The sequence below is a fragment of the Moschus berezovskii genome, chromosome 3 (assembly GCF_049115385.1).
Source record: "Moschus berezovskii isolate FMDL1 chromosome 3, NW_MosBer_1.0, whole genome shotgun sequence".
Lineage (NCBI taxonomy): Eukaryota > Metazoa > Chordata > Mammalia > Artiodactyla > Moschidae > Moschus > Moschus berezovskii.
In genome coordinates, this window is record NC_142462.1 from 31,178,272 (window position 1) to 31,204,191 (window position 25,920).

The window sequence follows — 25,920 nt, forward strand, 5'->3', positions numbered from 1 at the left end:
CATGAATTTAGAATTAAGAAATTTATGAAAAGGATCATGAGGAGCTAATAAGGGCCTATGCTAAGCACTATTGGCCATGAGCAGGAAAAAGAACCATACTGAACATATTCAGGAAATAAAATCAATAGGATTTCACATAGAAAATGTAGAGGAAAAGCTGGTATTAAATGTGATTCTCAAGTTTTGTCTTGAGTTATTAGTTTGTTGATAGATTTTACTACTTGAAATAAGAAACGGAAAAGGGAATCTGATCAAGAGCACAGGTGGAAGCTTAAGGCTTAAATGGTAGTAAGGAATAACATATCTAAAACTACTGAGGCAATAAGAAAAAGTAAAAATATAAATGAGTTTGTCTGCTCATCACTTTTCTCTCAAGTTAGAGTTTTGGAGTCTGTCAGACATCTATCTAAAAGAAAGTTAATCTGAATGTCAACCCTTTTTAACTGAAGAAGTAATCCATATTCTAAGAAAGAATGATAACTAAGAAAAGAGTTTTCTAAGAGTTCTAACTACAGAATTTTGTTGTTTTAGAAAACATTACATCTGCACCATTACCTGAAACTAGGTTTTTTTTTTTTAAGTAACATATAAGCTTTGCATTTCACTTAAAAGTGAAAATAAAAAAAATCTTATAAAGTAAATATTGGAAATTATACATTTCATGAGATATTATCCAACCTTTAATAACAAAGAAAACTTATATGAGAGGGAGAGATGAAACGGTAATGAGAGGAGAGACAGAGAAATAATATGAGAAAATATCTACACATATTTAATAAAAATGAAAGTTAAAATAATTTGTCATCATTGTTGATCAGTTGGCAAAGTTGAAGAAATGTAAGAAAACAAGCACTTTTAAATACTGTCAATGGACATAAAGAGATTTCTTATATAGCAGTTTAAAAATATAGATTAAAACCTTTAAATTTTGCACATCCTTTTTATGAGGCATGTTATTTATAAATTGAGTATATTCAAGAATTAAGCTGTATACATATATATATGTACACACACACACACACATAGATAGATCCCTGTTATGTATTAAAATGAATATATAACATTTGTGGTGGTTTTAATCAGTGATTTTTATAAAGAAAACATCTGATATTCAAAAATGCTTAAAAAATGAAAATTGTAAGATTTCTCTAAAGGACTTATGAAGGGTATTTTAGTCATACCCCACAGAACCTCTAAAAACCCTCTTCCTCCGTTTATCTTCCCTAAAATCCTCACTACAGTTGGGCAGCTGCTCCCACTGTCTCTGATTCTCTATTAAAACTCTCTTCAAAACCTTTTACTATAATTAAGCATTGGTCATTTCTTCTCTGTCACCTCTTTTCTCCATCTTTTCAGATCAACTTTTTTCTTGTCTTGCATGTGTCTTCCTCAAGTGAATTAATATAGCCTCTTAGACTTAAACAGTCTCTAATTCATCCATTTCCTGGATCAACACAGCCAAAACCCCAAGCCTTAAATTGCCAAAACAAAGTAGCTTTCGCCTTTGGAAGAGAGAAGAGAAGGCTTTAGAAGAGGGACAGCTGAAAATACGTATATGTTAATTTTTGAAAATATCTGTCTTAGAGAATTTATCATATTTGCCCTGTTTATTACTGAAAATATTTGACATTCTAATTATCCAACAACAGTTGATTGGTTACATTAATTATGCTAAATTCATTCAACATGATTTGATGACATAGCTTTCAAATTGTTTGTTGTGTATATGTAGGTACATATGAAGTATATTTAATGACAATGATATTCATATATTAAATTTAAAATCACTAGTTTAAATTAGATTCTGTAGTTAATCCCTCCATTTTTTATTACTGGCTATGTTGAGATATCACACTATTTCAGTAGGATAAGTCATTGTGATTTTCTTTTGTCCTATGTTTTCGAAATATTTTACAACAAACATTGGTGATAAGATTAAAACAGTGATTTGTAAAGGTGGAAGTCTTTACTGCTCTAAATAACATGTTAACTCAGAGAAATGAAAATGTGTCTAATTTCATCCAAATTGAATTTTTTTCAAAAGCCTCTAATTGACACTCATTTGTTATCATGTATGCTAGTAGTTCTAAAAATGGATAGATGTGAGTTATTTTTAAGACTAAATTAAAAAACACAGAACAGTTTCCAACTATATTACTTTGCTAGGGCTGCCATAACAAAATATTAACACCTCACGTAGGTATCTTAAATAGCATAACTTTATTCTCACTGTTCTGTAGGCTGGAAGTGCAAGATCCAGGAGCTGGCAGGGTTCATGTCTTCTGAAGCCTCACTCCTAGGCTAGGAGATGGCTGCCTTCTTGGTATGTTCTCACATGGCCTTTCCTCTGTTCACGTGCATTCCTGTAATCTCTTCCTTTTCTCATAGAGACACTAGTTCTATTGATCCAAGATGACCTCATTTAACCTTGAAAAAGTAAAGTGAAACAGTTAGTCGCTCAGTTATGTCCAACTCTCTGCAACCCCATGAATTGTAGCCTGTCAGGCTCCTCTGTCCATGGAATTCCCAATTACTGCTTTAAAGGCCCCATCTCCAAATTTAGTTATACTGGAGCTTAGGGCTCCAACTTATGAATTTTGAAAGGAATATAAGTCAGACTATAATGCCAACTAAAATATATTCTATCAGCTAAAATAAAATTCAACTTAAATTCCAGAAGGTGGATATGAAGATAATAATAGAAAGATACAATTTATACAGTAGCACTACTGTATATTTTAGTGTATTCTAATTCTTTGAAATGTGTAAAAAATAATTCTGTTAACTAAGAAATATAATTAATGAAAAATTCCCTTTTTCATTAATGCTAAAACTAGAGAGTCTGAATGTATTTTCTCTACTTTTAATCTAGCTGTGCCATTACAAGGTGTCACATATACAACTGTACTAACACATATAGTCATCTAGAATGCATAGCTGGAAAGGAAATCCTCTACTCCAGGGAGTGCCTTAAAAAAAATTAGGAGGCCTACTCATTAGTTGTCCTTTGTTTTCTACTTTGGATTACATCAAACTGACCAAAATTCCTATTTATTACTAGTCCATTAAAACAAAAGCAAAGTTTAGACAGAGAGCATTAATCAATTCATATTTCCATAAGCCCAAAGATTACGTCGGCCAATAAATCACTCAACCAGCTGTGTCTTTTTTAAAAAGGATTTGTAAATAATCAGTTTGACTGAAATTAATTGCATTTTTTTCTTCCCCCAATCCCTACACACACACTAGTGTGAAAGTATCTGGAGACAAAGAATAAGCTGAGATTCTGTCATAAATAAGATAACCAATTTGCTTACACTCCCAAGTAATCCATGGTGAGATCATTGAGTCCTTACGTATAGAGCCACAGCAAAATGCAGTACTAAGAAATTAGATCACAAAATTTTCCAAGGGGCATAGTTTTTCAATGTGTAAAAGTTCATCCATATATGAGGACTTTTTTCTTAAATCACCATCATAATTACTTTATATACCCAATTATATTTCATAAACTTTTATCAGATAATTTACTCAAATGATTTCTGACTATACACTTGTTTGAAATGCAGGTTTCGAGGACTGGCTACATGAAATAGAAGTCATCTCATGCCCTGAGGCTTCTACTTCATTCATCCACTACAAACATCAACATGGCAAAAATCCATGTCTAGAAACTTCCTAAAGAATGAAGTGTCTTTCCTCTTTAGAAAGTAGCAACATAAAAGATGACTGAGAATGGTAAGTATTCAAAACTATAGCTTACAGTGTTAACTACAGTCACCCTGCTTTACTTTAGATCTTCAGACTTTATTCACCTAACAGCTGAAAGTTTATACCCTTTTCCGGAGCTCTTCCCATTTTCCTCAGCCTCCAGCCTTGGCTACTCCTTTTCAATTCTCTATGAGTTATTCCACATATATATGATACCATACAGAGCAGTATTTGTCTCTGCTTGGCTCTTTCACTTAGCATAAAACCTAAAGGTCCATCCATATTGTCACACATATCATGATCTCCTTTTTTCTCATGGCTGAATAGTATTCATAGGAGTGTGTATGTGTGTGATTCTTGAATATGATGTCCCGCACTTCCATTTTGCCTTGGGCCCTGAAAAATTAGGTAGCCAATCCTAAGAATATGTTATCCTGAGGACGCCCTATCAATTCAAACTCTTCTCTGGACATCATCTTTAACTTCTTACCTCAGGTCCTGACGATGCTGTTTTCCTGGTCTGCACAGAGGATGTTTTTCCTGTGTTGCACGGACTAGAAGAAGGGAAGGCATCGGTTGTGTGTCACTCCCTCCCATTTGCAGCTTGCACCACCAGACCAAACCACCCGCTACATCTCCCTCTTCGTCTCATATTTTGGCCCAGTTACTCCCTTAAATTTACTCTGGACTGATTCTCTTCTTCTCCATCTTGGTTCATGCCATCACTTTTGGTAACTTTAGGAGGCATATGGATGGACCGTTTCCTCTGCCTGTCAGATCCCTTCCTTCCCCGCAGTCGCCTGTTCTCCGCCCCCTCCCAGCTAGTGATGCTGGTTGCATCAGCAGTAACTCACCGCACCTGAAATCGTGACGTCAGTCACTCCCTTCTCCGGCTGCCACCTGCGTTCATTCAGTTTCAGTCTCAGGTACTCATTTTGCAAGAATTCTTCATCTTCAATGAAACATCAAATCATTGACTTCACTTTTCACTGTCTTCCAACCTACCTATGTTTCCTTTTCCCCCTTTAACCAGGCTTTTAATCCGTGTTTCCTAGTTGAAATAATTCCCTTGTAAGTATTTTACCTTCTTTGTGTCCTTTTTTCTCTAGCATCTACCCCTTGAAAAACGTAAACTTTGGTTGAAAGCATTTTTTAAAACTTTTTTCATGCCAGCATCTGAGAAGCTAAATGTAATTGTAGATTAACAACTAGGAGGAATAAAACCATTTCACATTTGTGCTAAAATTTTTATACAGATATTGACAGGGAGGTGTGGTGTGCCGCAGCCCATGGGGTCACAAAGAGTTAGACAGGACTCAGCGACTGAACAACAACAAAAGCATACAGATACTTAACATTTCGTACAGATATTTACAACTTTCATACAGAATTGCCTGGCAACCCGACTGCACTAACATAGCAGTTTTACTTCCTCAAATAAAATCATGAACATCTTTATACTCTTTCCAAACTTTTATAACTACTGCCCATTTTTCTGCTCCCCTTCATTGCAAAGCTACTCAGGATGACTTTCTTAGTACTTATCAATCCACATCCTGTCATTCACTCTTCAACTTAATGACAAGTTGAAGAGTTTTTTCCCAACACTCCCAAGAATCTATTTTTGTTAGAGTCACTTATGACCATCATCTTGCCAAATATGCTATTCCATCCTCTTGACATTCACTAGCGTTCTCCGGCTAACATTCTCTCTTCCTTTGGTTTCCTGATATTTGAGGCTTCTCTGTCTTGCCCTTACCTACCTCACTGCTTAGCTCTTCTAAGATTCTCTTTCCTCTTAATACTTGCCTGATGCAATCCTTGTGTTTGATTTCCTTGATAGCTCTTCCGATTTCATGGGGTAAATACCATCTACATAAGGGTAGCAGCTACCCCAGTCTTCTAAGGAGTAAGAGGATCCCCAAATCTTAGAACTGTTAGCACTACAACAAGGACAGTCCTGGGAAAACCAGGATGATTGTTCACACTTTATCTGTGTGCCAATCAACTCCCCAAATTTTGCCTCTAGTCCACACCTCTCTCATGAACTTCATTTCCATTTTGTTTTGTAATACACATTTCAAACTTAAATTTGTCTAAGACAGAAATCTTGATTTTTGCCTTTGATTTTTTTTCTTCTCCCATTATCCCCATCTCCACAGATGTCATCATAATGTACCCGTTCTTATGTCAAAAAGAAAGAAAAAAAGGGAAGGAAAGGGAAAGAAAATAAAAGGGAAGGAGACCGGAAATCACTGATGTTCCTCCAGACTCTTCCTTTTCTGTCCTCCAGTCCAGCTGCCACCACGTGTTCCCAGCCACCACCATCTCCCACCTGCAACATCACAGCAGTCTCCTAACTTCCTGTGTAACTCTTAATTAATCGTTTCCAATCCATTACTAACCACGAAAGCTGGGATAATTCTAGTTTTAAACTAGAGAATTCTTCTGTAAAACATATAAAAAGACTCATTTCTTCTTAAAATGTTTAAATTGTTTCCTACTTCTTTGAGAATAGCAACCAAACATCTTCCAGGGCCTATAACAGTGTTTCTCTATCAACCTATGGGGAGGAGAGTTTGTTTTAGTTTATGCTTTTGTTTCTATTCTGTTGCAGCATGGATTGAGACAAGGTCCTACTGCCTATGGTTAGAAGCAATCTGCAATGTGAGATGCACCATCGAAGTTCACACCTGAACTGAGTTGAGTCTAGTGATCAAGGGCTGGAGTCTCTGCAATTTGAAGCTGTTATAAAGATTTTAAATTGTAAGTACTTTAGCCTATTTGCTACCAGAAGTGGTTTAACCCAGACTATTATTAGTGGTGGTCTACAAGTCCCTGCCTCTCTGACCTTAATCCACACAAACCTATCCATTTGTCCCCTACACAGCAGGCGGCTGGCTTCCTTTCTTCCCTTCAGATGAACTATCAGGCCTGTGGACTCAGAAAATTCTTTGTCCAGTTCTCCACAATAAAGCTTACTGTTATCCTTCAGGTCTCAGCTCAGACACTGTCCTCAGAGAGGATCTCCCAAAAGCCCCCTCTCAATTAATGGTCTCCAGTTATTCCCTGAATCATAATACAGCGTATTCCCTTTATAGTATATTCTAGAATGCTAACATATTTTTAAGTTTTAGTTTTTTAATGCATTGTAAATTTTGAAATTAACTGGATTAGTATAAAAGTAACCATCCTTTGCTTTGCAAATCTACCCTTTCTAATGAAACAGGAATTAGTAAACAGGTATGTATAATTTTTTGGTAAAAACATAAAAACACACACATCTTTTTTTTTTAAAAAAAAATTGACTCATTCTCTACATATTACTCTGTGGAATAATTTTTCACTTAAGAATATATTTTAGATATTTCTAAAGTCTAGAGACCAACACTTAACTGTTTTAAGAAACAGTTAAGCAAGTATATACATAACTTAGGTAGGTAGAGTAAAGTAAATGAGATTTTTGGTTATGTTTCTAATTTGCAAGGTTTGTTTCTGTTTGTCTGCTTCGCTACTTCTCTGTTCCCTTACTTCACCTTCATCACTTCACCCTCCCCCATGCAGATTCTTTTTGAAAGTTCAGCGCCTGCCATTTTTTCTAGTGTGTGTTGTGTGTTGTTCTGGTCACTGTAGTGTTGTGTTCTGGTTGCTTCCCTGCATCTTGCTTTTCTCACTCAATGACTTGTCGTAATTACTCCAAGACAAATGGCATAGGTCTTACTCATGGTTTCTAATTGCTTCTCAATAACCCATAGTGTGACTGTATCATAATTTTTTCTCAGTTGAAGGTCATTCATTCTTTCAGGTTTTTGTCTTAAAAAAAAAAAAGACAGTGAACATTCTCATATGTATATTTTTATACTGTGGTGTTTTTACTTCTGAAGAATGTGGTTGCTTCTAGGCTGTGGTTATTTACATTTTTAAAGGCATTGTTAAATTGTTCTCCAAAAAGATGGGGATAATTTATCATTCCAGTAGCAAAGAATGTATCATTTCCTTTATACTGACCAGCAATGGGTTTATTGAAATTTAAAAATTTTGTCAGTTGGTGATGGTAAAGTGATAAATATTACATTGTTATTTTAAGTACAGGAAATTTGAGTTTACTGTTTTGCAAATTCCCTATTCATATCCTTGATGTAATTTTCTATTGAGTAGCTTGTCCTTTTCTTTACAATTTGTAAGGATTCTTCCTATATTATAGACATTAAACACTCATCATCATCATGTTGCAACTTTTTTTCCCCCCAGCAATTCTTATTATCTGTCTCCTGATTTTGTTAGTGTAGTGAAGATTTGTCATGTCTGTGGCTGTTCTAAAATCTACTGAACTCTCTTTCTGTATGTGGATAATTTTCTACTCATGAGTTCTGTCTCCTAAACTAGAAAGCAGAAACTCACTTTCCCAGGTTCCCTTGCAGCTAGGGTACAAGAACATGCCCCTATCAAATTCACCTGTACATAACTCTTAAGGTGGAAATGATGAAAGCAAGACAGTGAACCATGGCTTCAATGTCCTACAGAGGCAGCAGAGGTATCTTCTCAAAAGTAGTTCCTCAGTAGAGTTTGGGCATTTTCCCTACCAAACTAATTTTCTGAACATGTTGTTTCAGAAAACCAAGAACCCTAACTGATACTGATATCAGTGTGTATACCAAAGTTATAATTTTAAAGTCAAATGTATCTAATTTATTTTTTCTGGGCTTCTGTAATGTTATAAAATCTCCTCTTAATCCCTATATTATATATGTAGCCTTGATGATTTTCTTCTATTTTTAAAATTTTAAATCAATAAGGAACTACTAAATGTACATGTACACATATATTTATATTCATATTTTTATGTTTATGTGAATATTTATAAACAATTGTTGTTTAGTGGCTAAGTCGTGTTCAATTCCTTGTGACCCTATGGACTATAGCACCCCAGGCTCCTTTGTCCATGGAATTCTCCAGGCAAGAATACTGGAGTGGGTTGCCATTTCCTTCTCCAGGGGGTCTTCCCCACCCAGAGATTGAATCCATGTCTCCTGCTAAGTTACCAGGGAAGCCAATTTATAAATAATATACTGTGTGGATGACAACAAACTGTGGAAAATTCTGAAAGAGATGGGAATACCAGACCACCTGACCTGCCTCTTGAGAAAGGTCTATACGCAGATCAGGAAGCAACAGTTAGAGCTGGACATGGAACAATAGACTGGTTCCAAATAGGAAAAGGAGTACGTCAAGCCTGCATATTGTCACCCTGCTTATTTGACTTCTATGCAGAGCACATCATGAGAAATGCTGGACTGGATGAAGCACAAGTTGGAATCAAGATTGCTGGGAGAAATATCAATAACATCAGATATGCAGATGACAACATCCTTATGGCAGAAAGCAAAGAACTAAAGAGCCTCTTGATGAAAGTGAAAGAGGAGAGTGAAAAAGTTGGCTTAAAACTCAACATTCAGAAAACTAAGATCATGGCATCTGGTCTCATCACTTCATTGCAAATAGATGGGGAAACAGTGAGAGACTTTATTTTTGGGGGGCTCCAAAATCACTGCAGATGGTGACTGCAGCCATGAAATTTTTAAAAGACTTTTGCTCCTTGGAAGAAACGTTATAACCAACCTAAAGGGTAGGGTAGTCGCTCAGTCGTGTCCGACTCTTTGCGACCCCATGGACTGTAGCCTACCTGGCTCCTCTGTCCATGGGATTTTCCAGGCAACAGTACTGGAGTGGATTGCCATTTCCTTCTCCAGGGAATCTTCCCGACCCAGGGATCGAACCCGGGTCTCCCGCATTGTAAGCAGATGCTTTACCATCTGAGCCACCAGGGAAGTCCTTAACAGCATATTAAAAAGCAGAGACATACTTTGCCAACAAAGTTCCATCTAGTCAAAGCTATGGTTTTACCAGTAGTCATGTATGAATGTGACAGTTAGACTATAAAGAAAGCTGAGCTGAAGAATTGATGCTTTTGAACTGTGGTGTTGGAGAAGACTCTTGAGAGTCCCTTGGACTGCAAGGAGATCCAACCAGTCCATCCCAGAGGAAATCAGTCCTGGATATTCATTAGAAGGACTGATGCTGAAGCTGAAACTCCAATACTTTGGCCACAAGATGTGAAGAACTGACTCATTTGAAAAGACCCTGATGCTGGGAAAGATTGAAGGCGGGAGGAGAAGGGGATGACAGAGGATGAGACAGTTGGATGGCATCACCGACTCAATGGACATGAGTCTGAGTAAACTCTGGGATTTGGTGATGGACAGGGAGGCCTGGTGTACTGCAGTCCATGGGATCACAAAGAGTCAGACACGGCTGAGCGACTGAACTGAACTGAAGTATTATATGGATAAAGAGAGAAATCTCTGCTATCCACAAAATGTTTTACAAAGATGGAAACCTTCTATAATCTACACTACTCAATAAACACTAGTCCTACTTTAAAATATGACTAAAGCTGCTGAGAAACAGAATTTGTAATTTAATTTACATTAATTTCCATTTAAATGTAAATAACATCTGTGCCTGGTGGCTTCAGCATTGAACAGCACATAATGGGGACCATTGGCATTTTTACTATATTAATTCTTCCACATATGAATGGACCTAACTTAGTTTCCTCTGGTTAAACAGCTAATTGTCATCTCTACTTAATAAATAAGTCTTTCTTTTCCCAAAGAGTAGCTAATGTTACCATATATGAAAGTTTCCTATACACATATTTATTTTCTAGATTCTCTATTTTTTATGGATCCATATGGATAATACCATATTGATGTTATTATAGCGACTTTATAGTCTGATGTGTAAAGCGTATTTCACAGCTTCTGACTCTCCTATATCTAACTTTTCTTGGCTGTTTCAGACATATATTCTTCTAAGTGAAGTTTTATATCATTGTATCCAGTTCTAAAACCAACCTTGATGAAGTCCTATTTATTAGTGCCTCAAATTTATTGAATAATTTTGAAGAATTGGCATTTTTACTATATTAATTCTTCCCATCCAAAATCACAGTGTATTTTTCCATAGTTTAAATATCGTTTTATGTCTTTTAGTAGTCTATGAATAAGATTCATAGTTTTAAATATATGTCCTTTGTTTTCTTTTTTTAATTATCTATGAAAATATTATACTCTTTATTATAAATGAGTATCTTTCCATTTTCATTGCCGTTACTTCCTGATAATATAAACAAAAGCTTTTGGTCTTAACATATTTATTTTGTTTTTAACTTAAATTCTCTTATCCATTATTTTTCATTAGTTCTGATTTTAACTAGAATCTGAGTTTCTAGATTAATATTGTCATTAGAAAAAATCTATTTTCTAATATTTATACTAATATTTTTTTTTACTTACCATTCTAAAGCAATTGCAGCAGTAGAAATTTACATCTAATTTTTCATATTAACTGCAATGAGAATTTTCTAACAATGATTAATTTCAGGTTTATTATTTTGTTATACTTTATTCCTATTAATCATATAATTCTTTCAAAATGTGCTGGTATTACCATATGACTTTTTAAATAGATTGATTTAAGTCATTATACTGATGGACTTCTGGATATTACAACTATCTCTTATTTTACAAAGATCTCTGTATCTGTATTTACATAGGAGTTTGGGCTAAATTTTTGTTTTTATATGCTAACTTCATAAGGTTTCATATTAAGAATTTTTTCCAGTGGATTGTAGTAACTTAAATAACATAGGAATTATCTGTTTTTTATGAAGATTTGATGTGATCCAGCTGTGAAAATCTGTGGTCTTAGTGGCTTTTATTAATGGCAGATTTTTAACCTTCTCAATCACTTTTTTGATTATTTTCAAAAATTTTTTACGATGATTTTAGAAATTTAAATTATTAGAAAAGCATCTATGTCACCTATGTCTAAGGTTTTCACATCTGTTGCAAAGGACTGTCTTCACACATACTTTTTTTATTGTGTGTAACTATTTTAATCACACCTCTAATTACGTCTCATCTGTCACTCCCATTCTTGCATATTTTGCTCCTTTCTATTCCCTAAATCAGGCTTCTTTTTCTTGCTTCTCAAATCTCACTTGACTTTCAGTATAGTTCAATAATCGTAGAAAAGGGATCTCTTAACTCCGAATAGTTATAATGGTATGCTATTACAAAACATTTGTCACTATAAATAATAAATTCTCTTGTTACCTTGAGTCTTCACGTATAGCTCCATCAGAAAGTCTATTCCCATTCAGTAATAAAAACTGAGTCCCCTGGTTATGTGGGGGCCTATTATGCAGAAGGGAAGAGAGATGAGGCAACTATTTGTTGGCAGCCAGCAGAAGAAGAAGGGAGCAAAGAGAACAAGACAGTTTTTGTGACTAGGGGTGGTATGGTAATCCCTGTGTGCTGCAGACATAGAGCTAACTCTCAGACTGTTTCTTAGGTTCTTCAGAAATCTCCATCTCTATAGAAGAGGTGGGTTGATTACCAATTTGGCTGGTTAATACTCCTTCTATAGTCACTGAGAATTCGTCAGGGTCTGGGCCTCTTCGGTAAATCTCCCTTGAGATCACATTTCCCCTTCAGAGAGTCCTGAACCTACAGATGATCTCATGCAGGCTCTTTCTCATGCATGGCCCATATATGGTATGGGTTGAATCACTCAGGTGTCTTTACTCTGAGAACTTCTAAGCACAAGAATCCCTGTCTCCACTCTCCTTAGGTTTCCCTAGTGACTCGGTGGTAAAGAATCCACCTTCCAGTGCAGAAGACGCAGGTTTGATACCTGGGTGGGGAAAAGCCCCTGGAGAAGGAAATAGCAACCCATTCCAGTATCATGCCTGGATAACCCCATGGAGAAAAGAGCCTGGCGGGCTACCGTCCATGGGGTCACAGAGTCAGACACAACTTAGCAACTAAACAACAACCCCTCTCCTTGGCTTGTCTGTCAGCTGCCAGCTAGTTACTCATTTGTGACCTTTATATTTAACAAACTGAAGTCAGACCCTAGGCTCTTGTGTCTCCCAAAGTTTGCCACAGAGTTACATTAGATTCTCAATGTTCTCTCTAGATCTGAAATGAAGAACAAAGTAAGCCCCACCCTTCTGCCTTTATACTTGGAATTTCACAGAACTGCTATTTCTGAATAATCACTTTACTAAATTATAACCGTGGTCCAATCTCAGAAAAATGAATCTAACTTAAGCAATTTTAAACAGCAAAAGATTAATTGGTACTTAGCAAATTTTTGCAGGGCAGGAGAGCTCTAAGTGGGCCTGAAGCACTGACTCCTAGAGCACCAGTGCAGAAAGGACCCGTCAGGCCTTGGCCACTTCTGCCACCATCAGAATACTTCAGCTGATGCTATGCACCAGTTTCTACTGCAGTTCCTGAGGATACAATGGGAAACAAAATCAGACAATAAATTCCTGAAATAATGAAATTTTACTTTTAGGGATAAAGTGGAAGGGGAGACAGGGAGCAAGCAAGGTAAATATGTAAAATACACATTTATGTTACATGCTGATGATTGCCATGCAGACAGATACCAGAGGCAGCCTGCAATTTTAGGCAGGTTTTTACGATTGAAACATTGTTGGTTTTCTTAAAAGACTGACACATACAAATATACTTGAACACTTTTTGAATAATCCTTGATATTTTCTGCTCTTGGGATAATGCCCCAAGTCTCTCAGCCAGTAAATGGGGAGCGAGTATTCAAATTCAGGCCTGGGTGTCTCCAAAGCACACGCTTTTTCCACAACCCATTATTTTTTAATAGTAAAATATAAATGATTTCTAGATTTGCCATATCTCCATTCTTTTATTAGTGTACATGTAATTAAGAATTGACACCTATACACTACCATGTATAAAATAGATAGCTCATGGGAAGCTGCTTGTATGCACAGGGAGCTCAGCTTGGTGCTCTGGGATGACCTAGAGGGAAGGGATGGGGTGAGGTGGGGTGGAAGTTGGGGTGGGAGGCAGGCTCAAGAGGGAGGGTGTGTAGGTGTACATATAACTGCTTCACTGTACAGCAGAAACATAACACTGTGAAGCAGTTACACTTAATAAAAATTATATTATTTAGAGAAATAATCAAATCTAAATAGATTAAAGCAAATGTCTTTGTGTCTTTTCTAGTCATAAGGCCATTCCTGGAAAGTTCTGAACAGCTGCCTTAATGCCTAGCTACTGCTCAATCTGAAAACATGGTGCCTTGAGTTCTGCCTTGGAAGATGCTAAGCAAGATGGCTGCAGATGGCTGGTGAGGTGTGTCTGGTGTTATCTGTACATTCTCCCAGAACAGCTCTAGTTCTGCCAATTTATATATTGAAATGCTCAGGAGTAATCACCATTCTTAACAGACTGGATCTTGTCCAGGCCCAGATTCTTGGACTTCTCTGAATCTCACATGATGGCCCCAGAATCAAATTCTATTAACTGCTAAGGACCACCCAGGAGTAACCCTTAGACTGGATGTAGACATATCAAATTTCCCAGAGCTCTGTCAAGCTAAAGTGGGTCACCCAGACCACACAGAGGCAGGACAGGAGATCTAGTGGAGTTTTGGTTTGGACTCAACTTCCAAAGAATGTGTGATGTCTTCTCCAGTCTTGAGAAAACAAGCCGGAGCCTGTGCACTCACGGAAACAGCTTGGATGCGGTATATCCTCCCACCACTTGGCTTCAGGAACATGCGTGAGTATCAGCTGTCCTCATCTGAGCATCACAGCTACGAATCCTCAGCTGTGAATTTTCCTAAGAATGTTGTAAAAGCCATCTCTCCAATCTAGCCTACCCAGTAGATTAAAGAAACCTTTGTTTCCTCTTAGTTGTCTTTGTCGGATTCTTGGTAAATGCAGATTATTTTGATCAGTGTTTTTATATAAACTAACTAGGTAGTTATATAGGGTGCACTATAATGTTCAGGGGATATTGTTGTATACATGCAAGATTGACATGCTTGTCATTCAGTGTGTTTCTGTCCTTGAGTTTGGGGAACAACACAATCAAAAATATCTACAACATAAAGATTACATCTTTATGTGAACTGACAGCAGTAAATTGGGATTTGATACTTTTTTAAAGCCTGATCATGCTAGTAAAGTAGTTTAATTTACACCTGGTTGGGTGTCTTTCTTTTACATGAGCAAAAGTGGAAAGTGATGAATGAGCGCACTGAACCATTCTCAAGCTGAGAATTTTTGACCTTGTGAGTATATATTACTACTGCCATGTTCTAAGCCTTTCTACTAACTCCCTTGAGCAACCCCAAATTGATACTGTTATTTAAAAGAAATTTTTCTTGTGTAAAGAGATACTAGTATAGTTACACTGCAAGTCACCATATAATCTGATGTAAGCAGAGACATGCCTCTGAAAAACGCAGGATGCTGCTTTCCCTCCAACCATCCATCAACCCCATGACCGAGAAGGTAAGACAATTCTATTTATGAGACTCCACTTTCCCCCAAAACCAAGAACAAGAGATTTCACCAGTTTATAAAATATTTAAAATTTCATCTAAGATAGATAAATTGATGTGCGAATGATAGTTCTATGGAGAAGAGAGAAAAGTCTGCTAATTTGTCTATTTCTTGAGCAGGAGGAGGGGCTAACCCAAGAGTCATTCGTCAACCACCATGTGGAATCACTTATGCCAGACGGGGCCATCAATTAAATTGGAAAGCACTGCACTGTACTTTCTAGATTGTAGGGGGAAAAATGCTTATATAAGTGAAAAAGAGGGAGCAGTAGGACTGTACCTGGTTGATCCAATCCCCCGAGTTCCTCCAATTCTATTACCATAGATTGTCTTTCATCACCTCCTGATTTTAACCTACAAGTGCACTGCAATACTAGCATCCAGTTACACATCCCCACCACTGGTGAGCAGACATGTGAAGAAAACTCTCGCATTTAGTCATTTATGTTTCAGCGAGCAGGGAGCCCCACTTCCCTCATTGCCAGAAAACTTCCTTCTACACCACTGGAGTAATGGCCAGACATTTACAAGCCATTCTCTTTGGCTGAAAATATGGTTTTAAACCCTTAATGATGCATCTGCAACTACTGTTTTATTGAACTAATTTCAAATGCAGTCATGTTTCCAGTAGTCTATGACAGTTTTAAAAGTTTGAAGAGACCAGGAGTTGGAGACAACAGCAGAGCAGATGTGTTTCACTGGGATTTGTTAACATCTTACTAAACTATGTTATAGAGACATTTCAGGAGGCAAGCATCAGCTCAAGCAACAACTCCTCTTTCAGTTCAGTTCAGTCGCTCAGTCGTGTCCAACTCTTTGCGACCCCATGAATCACAGCACACCAGGCCTCCCTGTCCATCACCAACTCCCGGAGTTCACTCAAACTCACCTCCATCGAGTCGGTGATACCATCCAGCCATCTCATTCTCTGTCGTCCCCTTCTCCTCCTGCCCCCAATCCCTCCCAGCATCAGAGTCTTTTCCAGTGAGTCAATTCTTCACATGAGGTGGCCAAAGTATTGGAGCTTCAAACACATATAATTCCATGTCAAGTGATAAAATGAGAATACACATGCCACCAAACTCCCAGTCCAATATGCAATATATATATATAGTTGCAGAATCTGCCTGCAATGAAACAGACCTGGGTTCGATCCCTGGGTTGGGAAGATCCCCTGGAGGAGGGCGTGGCAACCCACTCCAGTATACTTGCCTGGAGAATCCCATGGACAGGTAGGTCAGGTGGGCTATAGTCCATGGGGTTGCAGAGTTGGACACAACTGAGTGACTAACACTTGCACTTTACTCATTTCATATATGTGTGTGTGTGTGTTTTACTCATTACTCACATATATAAACACATATATACCATGAAAACATAGTCCTGTAAGTGCCACAACAGGTTCAGGTTATTAATTTTAAAGACAATATAGTTACTGATTTTAAAAAATGAAGTAACCACTGGGCATCTGTCATACACCAGACTGCCTTAGGTTTTTGGGATTCATCAGTGACTAAGATATGTGAATTTAAGGAGCTTCTGTTTTGGGAGGAGGAGGTGAAGGCAAAATGAAATAAAAACAATAAGTAAGTAAACTACAAATCTTCCTAGAAGGCAATAAGCATGCCGATAAGATAAATAGGTGGAACAGGACAAGAGAGCTCTGAACTCCAGGGACTGGGGAGGGGTGTCAGGTCACAGAATGTGAGCAGTCAGTGGACCACCTGACAAGGTGATATCTGAACAAACAATTGAGGGATGGCAGGGGATTAGCAATTATTTTTTAAAGAATAAATTATGAAATATGAAAGCCTAAAAAATAAATCTGATAAACTATACAACAATCTGATAAACAGAGCTGAAAACTAAAGTTGTCAGAGAGCAAGAATGATGGTAAATTACACTTTCCTCGGTTACTTCTCTCTCTGCCTCTTCTTCTCTTGTGGCTCAGCTGGTAAAGAATCCGCCTGCAATGTGGGAGACCTGGGTTCGATCCCTGGGTTGGGAAGATCCCCTGGAGAAGGGAAAGGCTACCCACTCCAGTATTCTGGCCTGGAGAGTTCACTGGACTGTATAGTCCATAGGGTCGCAAACAGTCGGACATGACTGGGCGACTTTCACTTCATTTTCACGCCTCTTCTTATTGCTGCTTTTCCATAAGTCACATCTTCCTCATTTCTTGCTTTGCCCTTTTCTTTCCCTGACAAATTCATGTGCTTCCTCTCTCTTTATAAAGGTATTTTTAAAATTCATGAATAATTAGCAGTGCTTCCAAGAATACATTATTATTTTCCCAGGAAACCAACATGACCACTTACCATATTCTTGCTAGAAATATCTTTTTTCTTTATTCAGGTTGTGATCATCAGAATCATATATTAATAGTAAACTCTATGGCTCATTTAATGATTTTAATTTTGTTCCTGAAACCTTGCCCTAAAAGTGAAAAGTCATAAATTGAAAGCAACGTTCCTTAATTTTAAATAAATTACAAGGTATATCATTCCAATCCAAAATACTCAAAAAAATTTTTATAGACTGGTGTGTGTGTGTGTGTGTGTGTATATACATATATATCAAGTGAACAGTGAAAACAAGTTTATATAAACAGTGTGAATAAACAGCAGTGTGAAAGTAAAACAAAGTTTGAACATAGATTGTAATGATACTTTACTCACTAAGGCAGGCAGAGCTGCAAGAATTGCAGTTGGTGCTTATCTTCAGACAGGAATTTGACATCACAATTGGATGCACTGGACACATTAAGTTTCCTAGGGCTGCCATAAGAAACTAGCACAAGCTGGGTGGTTTGAAACAACAGACATTAATTCTCTCATGGTTCTGTAAGCCAAAGGTCTAAAATCAAGTCCAAAAGTCTTGGCAAACTTTCTGGAGTCTCCGGGGAGAATCTGTCCCAGGCCTCTCTCTTAGCTTCTGGAGATTCCCTGTAATCCTTGGCATTCCTGGGCTTTAGATGCATCATTTTATTCTCTGTCTCTGTCTTCCCATGGTCTTCTCCCTCTGTGTCCAAATTCCCCTCTTCTGAGGAAGACATCAAACGTTTGATGAGCATCCACCCTCCCTTATGATTTTATCATAAGTTGATTACATCTACAAAGACCCTACTTCAAATAAGCTCCTATTCACAGGTACCAGAGTTCAAACCTTGACCTTGTCTTTTGGTGGCACAATTAAATCCTGGAAAAAAAAAAGTATTTTTTTTTTCTTAAGACTGTGACAAAAATAAAGGCTAGTAAAGTCATGCTCAAAATTCTCCAAGCCAGGCTTCAGCAATATGTGAACCGTGAACTCCCAGATGTTCAAGCAGGTTTTAGAAAAGGCAGAGGCACCAGAGATCAAATTGCCAACATCCGCTGGATCATGGAGAAAGCAAGAGAGTTCCAGAAAAACATCTATTTCTGCTTTATTGACTATGCCAAAGCCTTTGACTGTGTGGATCACAATAAACTGTGGAAAATTCTGAAAGAGATGGGAATACCAGGCCACCTGACCTGCCTCTTGAGAAACCTGTATGCAGGTCAGGAAGCAAAAGTCAGAACTGTATATGGAACAACAGACTGGTTCCAAATAGGAAAAGGAGTACGTCAAGGTTGTATATTGTCACCGTGCTTATTTAACTTATATGCAGAGTACATCATGAGGAACGCTGGGCTGGACGAAGCACAAGCTGGAATCAAGATGGCTGGGAGAAATATCAATAACCTCAGATATGCAGATGACACCACCTTTATGGCAGAAAGTGAAGAGGAACTAAAAAGCCTCTTGATGAAAGTGAAAAAGGAGAGTGAAAAGGTTGGCTTGAAGGTCAACATTCAGAAAACAAAGATAAGGCATCTGGTCCCATCACTTCATGGGAAATAGATGGGGTAACAGTAGAAACAGTGTCAGACTTTATTTTTTTGGGCTCCAAAATCACTGTGGATGCTGATTGCAGCCATGAAATTAAAAGACGTTTACTCCTTGGAAGGAAAGTTATGACCAACCTAGATAGTCTATTAAAAAGCAGAGACATTACTTTGCCAACAAAGGTCCGTCTAGTCAAGGCTATGGTTTTTCCCGTGGTCATGTATGGATGTGAGAGTTGGACTGTAAAGAAAGCTGATCGCCAAAGAATTGATGCTTCTGAACTGTGGTGCTGGAGAAGACTCTTGAGAGTCCCTTGGACTGCAAGGAGATCCAACCAGTCCATTCTGAAGGAGATCAGTCTTGGGTGTTCATTGGAAGGACTGATGCTAAAGCTGAAACTCCAATACTTTGGCCACCTCATGCAATGAGTTGACTCACTAGAAAAGACTCTGATGCTGGGAAGGATTGGGGGCGGGAGGAGAAAGGGATGACAGAGAATGAGATGGCTGGATGGCATTACCGACTTGATGGACATGAGTTTGAGTGAACTCCGGAGAGTTGGTGATGGACAGGGAGGCCTGGCGTGCTGTGATTCATGGGGTTGCAAAGAGTCGGACACGACTGAGCGACTGAACTGAACTGAAACCTAAAACCAATGGAACATGTGGAGACACATGGAAACATGTACAGAAGAGACTAAAGGTTCAAAAGATGCTACATCTTCTCACCTGGTGTACTAACACAGAACAACAATGTTTTGTTTCATCCAACATGATGCTCAATTTGAATTTGTTGCAAAAGATATTAGAAATGGTTGTGTTAACTAAGTAGCAATTCTGTCTTTTTCTGGACATGTACTATTGATTTAGTATATATTTTTCATTTCCAAATATACTGAAAACAATTTCAAAAAAGTGTTATTTTGAGAAAAGTGAGGTGTTATGGTGAACACTGGTTAATCGTACAGTTATAACGTGCAGTAAATCTGTATCTTCAGAGTCAGGAGCAACCCACCTGTAATCTAGACTTACTGTATATTTTCATAATAATGTACTAAAAGCAGTATTTCCAATCTGTGCTACTTAGTTGGCACTTAAAATGCTTAAACATCCCTATAGTATGTCATTTCTTCATAAAATGGAAGAAGAAAAAAAAAAGGTTGTTGCAATGTGGAGGTTGCAGTTTCATTTTTCTGATTAAGTAATTTGCACACCAACTGTTACATATTGAATTATGTTCCCTCAAAAGTATATGTTGAGGTTCTAACTCCCAGTATGGTCTCATTTGGGAAGGGTCTTTGAAGATGTAATTAAGATGAAGTCATTCGGGCCCTAATCCAATATGAATGGCGTTCTCATAAAATGGGAAATTTGCATGGAGTCTGAAGATCAAAGCAGAACGCCGTGTACAGGATGAAGGCTGAGACCAGGGTGAGGCATCTACAAGAAAGAACGTCAAAACTGCGAGAAACCGACCAGAATCTGAAAGAGACGTGGAAGGCACTGTCTCTTACAGTCTCAATCGCTCGTAGGGAGACAGTAAGATGTAAGCATATCTCATAAGGAAGATGTAATAAACAGTTGGATGAGACCTCTGGAAAAGTTTATTAAGCTGACAAAAACCCCGTCTTTCTTCTTTCTCAAAAACTGCTTGTACGGTCGTGAGGTCTAGCAGCCATTTGGGGACTCAGTAGAAAGCTAAGAGATTTATCCCAGAATCCCTGACACTCATGTGCTACTGAATTCAGTGACTGCCTAGCTCTATGCTTTGACTGACAAATGTACAACCATATACATTTAAATCACACAAGTCTGTCACTAGAAGACAAATGCAATTCTTCACTGATATAAAAATCTATCTGAGGATCTATCCATCCTTGGTTTCCAAGCTTCCAGTTAGCTTACTCTGAACTTGTCACACTTTACAATGCAGAGTAATACACCAACATTCCTCATTTTTGTCATGAAATAAACATTTGACCATGAGACGATTATTGCACATTTCAAGGAACATAATTCTAATGAAACCACAATATTTTTTCTTTTGAGGATTATTCTTATTTTATCAGGAAACAACTTCAGAGATAAAATTCCCCCTCAAAAACCCTTTAAGTTACTTTGTTTTTTTATTTATCATATTAGTAATCATTTTTCAGTGCCACAAAATGAGTAAGACCTAACTTTTTGGTGTGAGCTTAAGAGAGTTTTAAATTTTGTGGGCTGCCAAAAATATATGAAGATGGCGATGGTTGTTCACTGAGACCTCTTCAAATAGCTTTAATAGCAGAGGAATGGAAAAAGTGGAAATCAAGAAAGGAAGAACTTGAGGGATTCTTAAAAGTATATTTGGGTTTTTTGCAACCCAAGTAATGTCTAAAGCATAATTCTAAGAGGAATGCTGGTAGGTGTGATATGGAAAACACTTAAAAAATATACCACAGAACCACTTACCTGAGGACATACCTGGTAGGGCTGTTTTATTCATGTCGTATAAGAGATAAATGGAAGCCATTGTTTTGCTTTAAATGATCCTTCTTTCCTTTCTTCAAAGAAAAAAGAGAAACAGACTATCATCTGAATTTCTTATAAACTGAAGCTACAGCATTGCCTAAAATTAAGCTTATGTAATCTTCAATGTCATAAAGTTAAAAGTATGTGATCAAATGCTTAAAAAAAAAAAAAAAGCAAACGAGGTTTTAAGAGATTTCCCCATGCTTTCCTAGTGAAACTGTTTATTAAAAACCTATGCCTAGTTGCCATCCATTTCCCCCTCAAAATTGTATTATTTCACTTAAGAAGTCTTAGCTCTATTCCATTACTTGGCATTGTTGCTCTGAGGGTCTCATCTTCCATGTGAAGAAACAAGTCCATAATGACCAAGTACCTGAGATGCTTCGGATGGTTTTTCTTCTTGGCTACAGCATCTAGGCTCCACAAGACTGTCTTAGTCAAGGGCCCAAGTAAAAATATTTTTAATTGATTACCATTACAGAAAAGTCAACCAATAAAGACTTTTAGGATAAGTCTTCCTGGGCTTGTAAGTCACTCATTGACAATCTTAAGCAACAGAGGCTTCATTTAAGAAATAATACTGCAGTTCTTAGCCAGAGGAACAAAAATCACACATGGATCCAGCCCTCTCATCTTTGTTTCCTCCTAGTTGCAGATTTTCAGTTTAGGACTTCTGATCCTTATACTGTTATAGGTGTTGCTTCTTCCCTTTGAACCATCATTCTCTCACCTTCTTATTTTCATAGCCATTATCCTTCCAAATCCTGTTTCTGAATGACATCATAATTGAGTTCTTTGACGCTTAACCTTGATACTGAAGTGTAACATCTCAAACGTGTGTTGCATCTTGGAGATGTCATGTTCATGATCTTATTTCTGAGGAAGCAGGTGAGGTAGGAAGGATCATAAATACAGAGTCTGACATTGAGGAGCAGAACAGCTATTTGTAACTCAGTATCACATATACACTAAGTGACAGAGCAAAGACTGGCATCCAGTCTTCAGCTTCCTCGTGCAGTTCTTCCAGTCACTCTGCTGCACTTCCACACTCACTTTTGAAATGGGTACTTTTGCTCCATCAACTAGGAAGGTGATTGAAATGACTCATGGGAGAGACAATTCTCTCCCAGTCAGACATGTCTCCAAATTGAATTATTAACATTGGTGAAAGTTTAAGAAGCTACTAAGGCACAGAAAAATGTCTTTTTGAAATAAGCAATTTACATTATGATACTCTCGACAATTAGGTCATTTACCAAAACTATAATATTCAATGCCACTCAGTGCAAATCTAACACAAAGCCATTCTCGAAAGCTGAACAAATGACAAATGTTTCCAGAGGTATCCTTGGCCTGAATTATGTGGTTCCCATAGGGAATTTTATGAATCCAGGTACAGGATGTCATAACAGTGTCTGCTTGGATCAGACAGCCTTGCTCCTCGATTTACAGGACATTTGGCTTGTATTCTTTGTTCCTTAATCTCGTCAGTTATTTCTAAGGAGACCTACCATGCCTCCGTCTTAGAAAATGGGTCTTCAGGGTAAGTGAAGGATGAATATTGGTGGCAAAAATCCAGTTTTTTCCTCTGTTCTTCCAATTCCTACTTCATTTTAGCTCCTTTGCTTCATCTGTAGCCATGAGACTCAGCCAAGCACAACTACAAAACCAGGTCGAGTAAGCACACCCAGAGCCTAAATAAATGAAACCAAGCTTTGTAGGTGAGGGTATAAGGACCTAGAAGCTTAGAAAACTATGCATACCTGTATTTTCTCCTGATTGTTTTTCTGTTTTTCTTAGCCATCTGTGTGGAATAGATATTCTGAATTTATTCACTAGAGGGAAAAAAATGTAAAAACTTCTCTTATATTAAGAAGTAATTTGCTAAGTCAAGTATCCATTCAGTAACTACTAACTGAGAGCTTGTTTTGAGAGAGTAATTCTGTGATAAGTGCTGGGGCTATAACATGAACCAGACAAGTTTGGTCTTGCCTTCATGAAGCTTATAGTCTGATGGAAATGTACAAAAAAAAAAAAAACAGTAAGCATACAACAGTGAGAATATAAAATTCTATGAGATAACTTAGAATAAAGCATTCCCTGGATATATCTGAGATTGAATGCAATCTACTCTATATCTGGTTTAACTCAATTCAAACTTTCTCCTACTCATAAGAAATTACATAGAAATACAAATAAATAAGGGTAATATTTTGATATAAGGATAACCTTGTGCTTGCTATACCAAAGAGAAAAATGTATATCATTCTTAAACTTGAATCTACTAATAAATTTTTATTAACTGCAACATAGTGTCTTATAATGCTATGTGATGTCATCTTTCTAAATATGAATAAATTATTTTGAACATTAAAGTAAAATAAAAACACATGCTGTTTTATGCTAATAATTTTTTTAACAGTAGGACTTCCACCTTCTTTGTGTCTTAAATAGGGTACACTTACAGGTATTGTTCCATGAGAAAATAAAACCACCAAAACTCAATAATATGGTAGGAAACAAGCAGCTACAGCTAATGTTCATCTATACTTTTAATAAATAGATTATAATGTATTATTATTTATACTCTTACCATTTCCTTCTCCAGGGGATCTTCCTGACCCAGGGATCGAATCCAGGTCTCCCACATTGCGAGCAGATGCTTTAACCTCTGAGCCACCAGGGAAGCCCCAATAAAGAAATCACATTCTATAAGATAGTCAGTGCATTAGTGTGGTCATGCAAATATATCACATTTTCAATTTATTCACTTAAATTCATTGCTAAGAAGGTATGCATGATAGCTTGATGCTAATTATCAAAAATTAATAATGAACTGGAGCACATTACAGATTACTTTCATAACTCACCAAATTTACATAGTATTTCTATGAGAAATAACCAAGAAACCTTGGCAAGATTCTATACTGTATTATAATGTCATTCCAAGGAAAGAACTTGCTGTTGGTAGAACCACTAAACTTCCATTGCAAAAAATCTCATCTCTGAGTTAAAATACCTTCTAAAAATAATAAATAGCTTCTACAGGACTTCTATGGTGATCCAGTGTTAAGACTCTGTGCTTCCCCCCCAGAAGGATGGGTTTGATCCCTGATTGTAGAACTAAGATCCCACATGCTACACAGTGTGATACACACACACACACACAAAATTCCTTCTAATTTCTCCATCTAGTAAATGTCTCCTAGACATTTACTAAAAGGCTACCAATTCTGACAGTTGTTACAGCTATCAGTTCAGTTCAGTTCAGTTCAGTCGCTCAGTCGTGTTACAGCTATAGCCAATGCTATTTTAGAGCTGACAGTAGCAAAAAAAAAAAAAAGAAAAAAAAAGAAAAGCCCCCCAAAACAAAACAAAAAAACCCACCACACACATATAATTTTTTAAAAAATATTCACAGTTCCCAAAAGAGTAGTTGTCAACTGTCCAGGGAATGTGTCTATGTGGGCCAAACCCATAAAGAACTATTCTTATCTAGTATGTATTTATTTTACTATTTGTTATATCATAAATATAATCCAAGTTTCCCTTTCTTCATGAAATGTTAATGTATGTGTTCTAATCTGAAGCTGGAAATCTCTGTCATACCAGTGCTCATAAAAGAATAACAAATAAAATTTCATATTATTTCCAGGTATTTTGACTTAATACATTTTAAAAAATCTACATTTATATAACTAGCTTCAAATAATAATTATGCACAATATTCAAAAATAGAAAAGTATCCATCAGTTCAGTTCAGTTGCTCAGTCATGTCTGACTCTTGAGACCCCATGGACTGCAGCAGACCAGGCCTCCCTGTCCATCATCAACTCCCGGAGTTTACCCAAACTCATTTCCATCGAGTTGGTGATGCCATCCAACTATCTCATCCTCTGTTGTCTCCTTCTCCACCTGCCCTCAATCTTTCCCAGCATCAGGGTCTTTTCAAATGAGTCAGTTCTTCACATCAGGTGGCCAAAGTATTGGAGTTTCAGCTTCAGCATCAGTCCTTCCAATGAACACCCAGGATTGATCTCCTTTAGCATGGACTTGTTGGACCTCCTTGCATTCTAAGGGACTCTCAAGAGTCTTCTCCAACACCACAGTTCAAAAGCACCAATTCTTTGGCAATCAGCTTTCTTCACAGTCCAACTCTCACATCCATACATGACCACGGGAAAAACCATAGCCTTGACTAGACGGACCTTTGTTGGCAAAGTAATGTCTCTGCTTTTTAATATGCTATCTAGGTTGGTCATAACTTTTCTTCCAAGAAGTATGTGTCTTTTAATTTCATGGCTGCAATCAGCATCTGCAGTGATTTTTGAGCCCCCGAAAATAAAGTCAGCTACTGTTTCCCTAT

At 37.4% G+C, this 25,920-nt stretch overlaps 2 long non-coding RNA genes across 3 annotated transcripts; both read right to left on the reverse strand.

The window, feature by feature from the left end:
* Positions 1-1,218: 1,218 nt before the first annotated feature.
* LOC129552275 (uncharacterized) lies at positions 1,219-9,215 on the reverse strand. The gene is made up of 3 exons (XR_008685212.2): positions 4,571-9,215; positions 4,202-4,265; positions 1,219-2,427 (listed from the first exon to the last, which is right to left on the reverse strand). It is a non-coding gene; the product is annotated as an uncharacterized LOC129552275 (long non-coding RNA).
* Positions 9,216-14,538: 5,323 nt separating this feature from the next.
* Positions 14,539-24,828, reverse strand: LOC129552274 (uncharacterized). Of its 2 annotated transcripts, none has more exons than XR_008685211.2 (4): positions 24,148-24,828; positions 23,318-23,389; positions 21,495-21,586; positions 14,539-18,219 (listed from the first exon to the last, which is right to left on the reverse strand). It is a non-coding gene; the product is annotated as an uncharacterized LOC129552274 (long non-coding RNA). The 2 variants fall into 2 exon arrangements; XR_008685210.2 differs by having other exon boundaries at positions 14,539-18,375.
* Between the last annotated feature and the right edge of the window lie 1,092 nt (positions 24,829-25,920).